Source organism: Nanorana parkeri, unplaced genomic scaffold (genome assembly GCF_000935625.1).
Source record: "Nanorana parkeri isolate BGI_ZX_2015 unplaced genomic scaffold, ASM93562v1 scaffold2740, whole genome shotgun sequence".
NCBI lineage: Eukaryota > Metazoa > Chordata > Amphibia > Anura > Dicroglossidae > Nanorana > Nanorana parkeri.
Genome location: NW_017309008.1, coordinates 52,652 through 57,780, shown reverse-complemented (window position 1 = coordinate 57,780; position 5,129 = coordinate 52,652).

The following is a 5,129-nucleotide window of genomic DNA, read 5'->3' as shown; positions in this document are numbered from 1 at the left end:
GCTGGGCGCTGCTGTGTGTCCTAGCGGGTAGAAGAGAAAGTGACAGCCGGCCGAGCGCTGCGGGAGGAGATCCCTGTGAGTACCCCACATCTGCGTGGTACTGAGATGTGGGGTACTAGGGGCGGAGCTGCACATCTCAGTACCACGCACAACAAGGAAGTACTGGACATTAACACGCTGCCTGTGAGCGGCCGATCTTTTTGCCTTTAACTGTAAGTTACTATGGGGTCTATTCACTAAGCTGCCGAGATTGACGGCTGGCTCCGCCCAGCTGTCTGAAGCAGGCTGTCGGCCTCAGTCTACAAACCCTATCTGCCACCACAGCATAGGGACTTGTAAATCTCAGTGGAGTAAAAGTGCAGTGACATCTAGACATGTGCACCGGCAAAAAAAAAAGTATTTTTCATTTCAAATTTTTTTTGTTATTTGGCTTTTCCGGATTTGGGTCGCACTGGTAGTGTGTCAGAAAACCAGAATCCACATTAAGTCCCTCTTTATGGCATTGAAATGTAAAATAATTTTCATTTCAAATGTTTTTCTTTCATGAGAGTTTTTAAAATTCCCTTTCAGTACTTTAATATTGAGGTTTTGGATGGAGTCATCCTCCTGGGAGAAGTGATGTCCTACTGGAGTGCAATATTCATCCTCTTTGTGGTTCTAGATCGAGCTCCTGTGTAGGTTCATCCTGAGATGCAGCTTAAGGCCAGTTTCCCCAATGTAACAGCTCACATGATTTCACCTGAGAACATTTTAAGTTCTCCTATAACTAGATTTTTTTAGCCAACAATTTCAGACAGGGAGACACTCCCCAGCAACTCAGCTCTTTTTACCAGTCACCAAAGGCTTTCTCTAGTAGGAAGACCCTCCATGACCTGATGTGATGACCAGGGTACCCAGCCATATGCTTCCTTTAGAAAACTCAAAAGCCCTCACCAGTCTCCCTTTCATGAACAAAACTGCCAAAGCCTGGGCTCCATCCAGTACTGGATTTTAGCCGTTTGGAGCGCCAGAGCCAGATCCCAGCTGCAACCGCTGCAACCCTGGTAGTTCTCATGAAAATGCCAAGTATCTGCACTGGTACTCGAAATTATTGGTGCATCCTTATTATTAAGGATTGAAACTTACAAGAAAAGCAACTGTGAACATATTGATTGCATGTATTGTTTTAGCACATATTTGTTTTAGATATTTGTTGAGTTTTATTCACATAATTTCATCATTCTATTTGAAGCGCAGCACATTGATGTTTAAAGTTTGTATATTAAATCTTTAATATGATATCACCCTCCTGTGTTCAGTAATCCTTTTTTAGTGAAGTGATTTAGAATTTTGTTTTACAGATGAGGAACAGCAAGAAGTCCTAATCTGCTCAGTGACCCCAAGAAATAAGGTCAGTGTAACTGTCAGTAAGTTAGTATTTTCAGAAGTAGGTGTCAGCAATGGACACCTCCATATTCTAGCTATGATGTATTTTAAGGTAAGTGTTTACTGAATGAGAAGACATTATTGAATTGTGTCTTTCTGAAAATACTATTTGCCTGATGGTCAGGTTGTTCTAGGTGATTTCAGATCTTTACAAATTACATAGTTACATAGTATTTGAGGTTGAATAAAGACATAAGTCCATCAAGTCCAACCTATTGTGTGTATGCATTTATGAGCTGTTGTCTGCGTGTATACGAGACCATGTGTGATTTTTCTCTTAGCTATACCTGTACCCCTTAATGTTCTGGTCTCCCAGGAACTCGTCCAGGAGTCTCTTGAATGATTCCACTCCACAAATTGATTTTGCTAACAAAATGTAGCAAGACCATTGGTGTCACATTCATCATCTGCATACAGCAGAACTCACAGCTCAGTTTAACTTGGTACCCAAAAAAAGATACATATATATATATACTCCTGAAAAACTATATCTGGTCCAGCTAGCATTATGGCAGTATAAATGAACATCTATTAGTTTACTTTTAAGAAGATAATGGAATTCATAGATTTTTTTTTTAACTTTTAAAAGATAAGTAAAGCCAAACCTTTTTTTTGTCTTTGCTTCTTTTTGGGGTCATTAGAGTATATTTACTAATGTACTCCTGTGACCCAAAGCTTGTGTCTGCTATCTGCCAACAGCGCAGAGCCACGCTGCCACTAAAAAACCTAAGGCTGCCCAAGTGACAACTGTCTGTGCCTCTCAAAATCCAAAGTCAGCAGTGATCATCCCTCCCCTGACTGTCCTTCCACTGAACAGTGGAGAAACAGAGAGGGGAGGGGGCCATCCATAAGGGGTGCAGTGACTGTACTCCATGCTCTCTACAGGGAGAAGATACTGTGAGATAAGTGATCAGAAGATACATGATCACTCTCTGTCTCCTGTGTCGCTCTGTGCCTTTGTTGTAAAAGCCTGCGGTTTGCAGAGCTGTGTAGCTTATGCTGAAATTTACATGCAAAAGTTAATATATTGTCCTGAATATAATAAAAAATAAAATATGTACAAATTCAGAAAACTTTCCCTTTAAATAACTTTACATATGTTTTTTATTTTCCACATGTATTATGACATTTTGTACAATACCTTCAGTTCTATCATTTAATACATCCATGCAAATAGTAAAAGCATTTTTTATTTTTAGAGCAATAATACCCCCTTGTGTTCATTATAAAAAATGCTCCAAAGAGAGTAAAATTATAGTGAATAGAATTCAATCAGTCATCAGCCTATAGTATATTAGATAGCTATAAAAAAAGAGACATAGATAAAAATTAGGGATGTTCAGATACCAGTGCCGATACTTGGCATTTTCATGAGAACTACCATGGTTGCAGCGGTTGCAGCGGGGACCTGGCTGAGAAGATACGGTATTAGAATAGTGGGGAAGGCGGCTGTCGCTGGATAACGATCCGGCAGCCGGCAACTTGCTGGGCCCCCCCAGAGCCGGAGGCCCCGGGCGCCCGCACCGCCTGCACCGGCGGTAGTTCCGCCACTGCTTGGGTCCAAAGACTCAGTACTAAAACCAGTCTGTCTAGAAAAATAACAGATACCAATTCACTGCAAATTGTTCATGATCAGAGTTTTCACAGCTATGAAAAGAGGAAGGAGGTTTTTGTATGGCTCTGTATCACTGTGTGAGAGGGTGCCCATAACTATGCTGACAGTAAAATGTTCCTTCATCTTCATCCTTTATGTCTCTGATTGTGAGAGTGAAATCTGATGCATACCCAGATCCACTGAACCTGGTTGGGGCTCCAGAATGCAGATAGGTCGCATAATATATAATCAGTGTTGGGGGTTGTCCTGGTTTCTGCTGGTACCAGTGTAGTGAATTCTGGATACCAGTACTGGATTAACATGACATGGTAACTGTCTGTCCTGGAGTCGCAGTGATGTCATTCGGAGTCTTTGTCAGTGTAATCTGTGCCCAGGAACCTGAGGATGGTAAAGGAAACATTCACATTGATAAAGTTTTTGACTACAAAATAAAACAATGTATCCAACATATTGTACTATTTATCATCATTTGAATCTCATCTCTCACCCTGAATATAAATCAGTATGAGAGGAAGTAGAATCCCCTGAGAACCCATCTTGATGTCTCTGCACTGACACACACAGACTACTGAGATGTCACCTGTACAATGTCTCCTATATAACGGCTGCAATCATTAGGGGGGAACACCCTGACATCACATATGGAAATCAGAAAACATGCAAATCATATCACATCTTCATATTCCACACCTCAATTTTTTGTTACATCTGTTCACTGATACAGAAAATAACAATAGAAAAAATAAAGTTGAAGGAAATTTATACCGGATTATACGAATTATTCTGTAAATAAGTAAACGTATCCAGTACCAATAAGTGACATTTGTGGTAGGAAGTAACTACCATTGAGCTTTTCTCTTAAATGTTCATTTATTTTGAATTATAAAAAGGTAGAAAAAATAAAAACATTCTTCACAGGAAGGGTCTTTTGCATTTCTATTTTTCCAGTAGATTTGTGAGCTCATTGAGGTTAAGAATGTTCACTTAGTAAAGCTTAGCTTAGTGAATATGATGCAGTCGTGTTTACATTGGATGCAGAGTCATGTGCAAGGGAAACTGAAAAAAAACGGATTTTGTTTGCATAATTATATCACTTTTCTCAGAAAACAAAGTAAACAGACTTTATTTCGTTATCAGATCCATTCCATTATGTTTCCCTTTTCAAACGTATCAGCCATCACACACTCCCACGCTCTATCATGGTCAAGTATTGTGAGAGGACTCTGGCACTTCAAGGAAACCTCCTTCCCTAAGAATGGATTCATATTATTACATTGACTGTACCCACACATTACTGCAGCACATGGTAATACACAGGTATATGTTTGTTGTAGGGCTGCAGCTAACGATTATTTTCATAATCGATTAGTTAGCCGATTATTAAGTTCGATGAATCGGATAAAAAAAAGGCTCCAGTGATGGACTACTAGTTTCTATTGAGATTGTAGTCCATCACGGGAGCAAGCTTGGTGCGGTGGAAGTAAAAAAAGAGTGTAGTGTGCAATATAGTACATTATACAGCGGCGCAGTACAAAATACCAGCAGCTATAGAGGAATGTAGCAATAGTACATTATACTATAATGTACTATTGCTGGGATTTGTAGTCCTCTATTGCTGCTGGTATTCTGCAGTGCGCTGTATAATGATTATACTGCGCAATGCAGATTACCACTGACCAGTTATAGAGGAACATAATAATACCCCACAATCAAACAGTAAGTACAAATGACCCTGTGTACAGATGTGAATACTCTTTTGTATTGTGGTGTTCTGCATTTCAATAAATAGTACAGGTGTGTTTTTTGTGTGCTGGTGTGTGTTGACATCCCCTTCAGAATAAAAAGGCTGCCTTGAAACATATGGCATAATAATAATAACAATAATAATAATGATAATAATAGTAATAATGATATTCTGACTCCGATTGTTGTGATAGCGATGTATCCCTTGTGAGACCTCTATGCCTGGCCTGTATAAGTAGATTCAATCACTGCGGACAATCATTGTCAGATAGCTGAACTCACCAATACCGTGTTCATCCACAAAGGTTGCTTTATTCTGTATGTGCAGGCAACAGGATAACAGCGA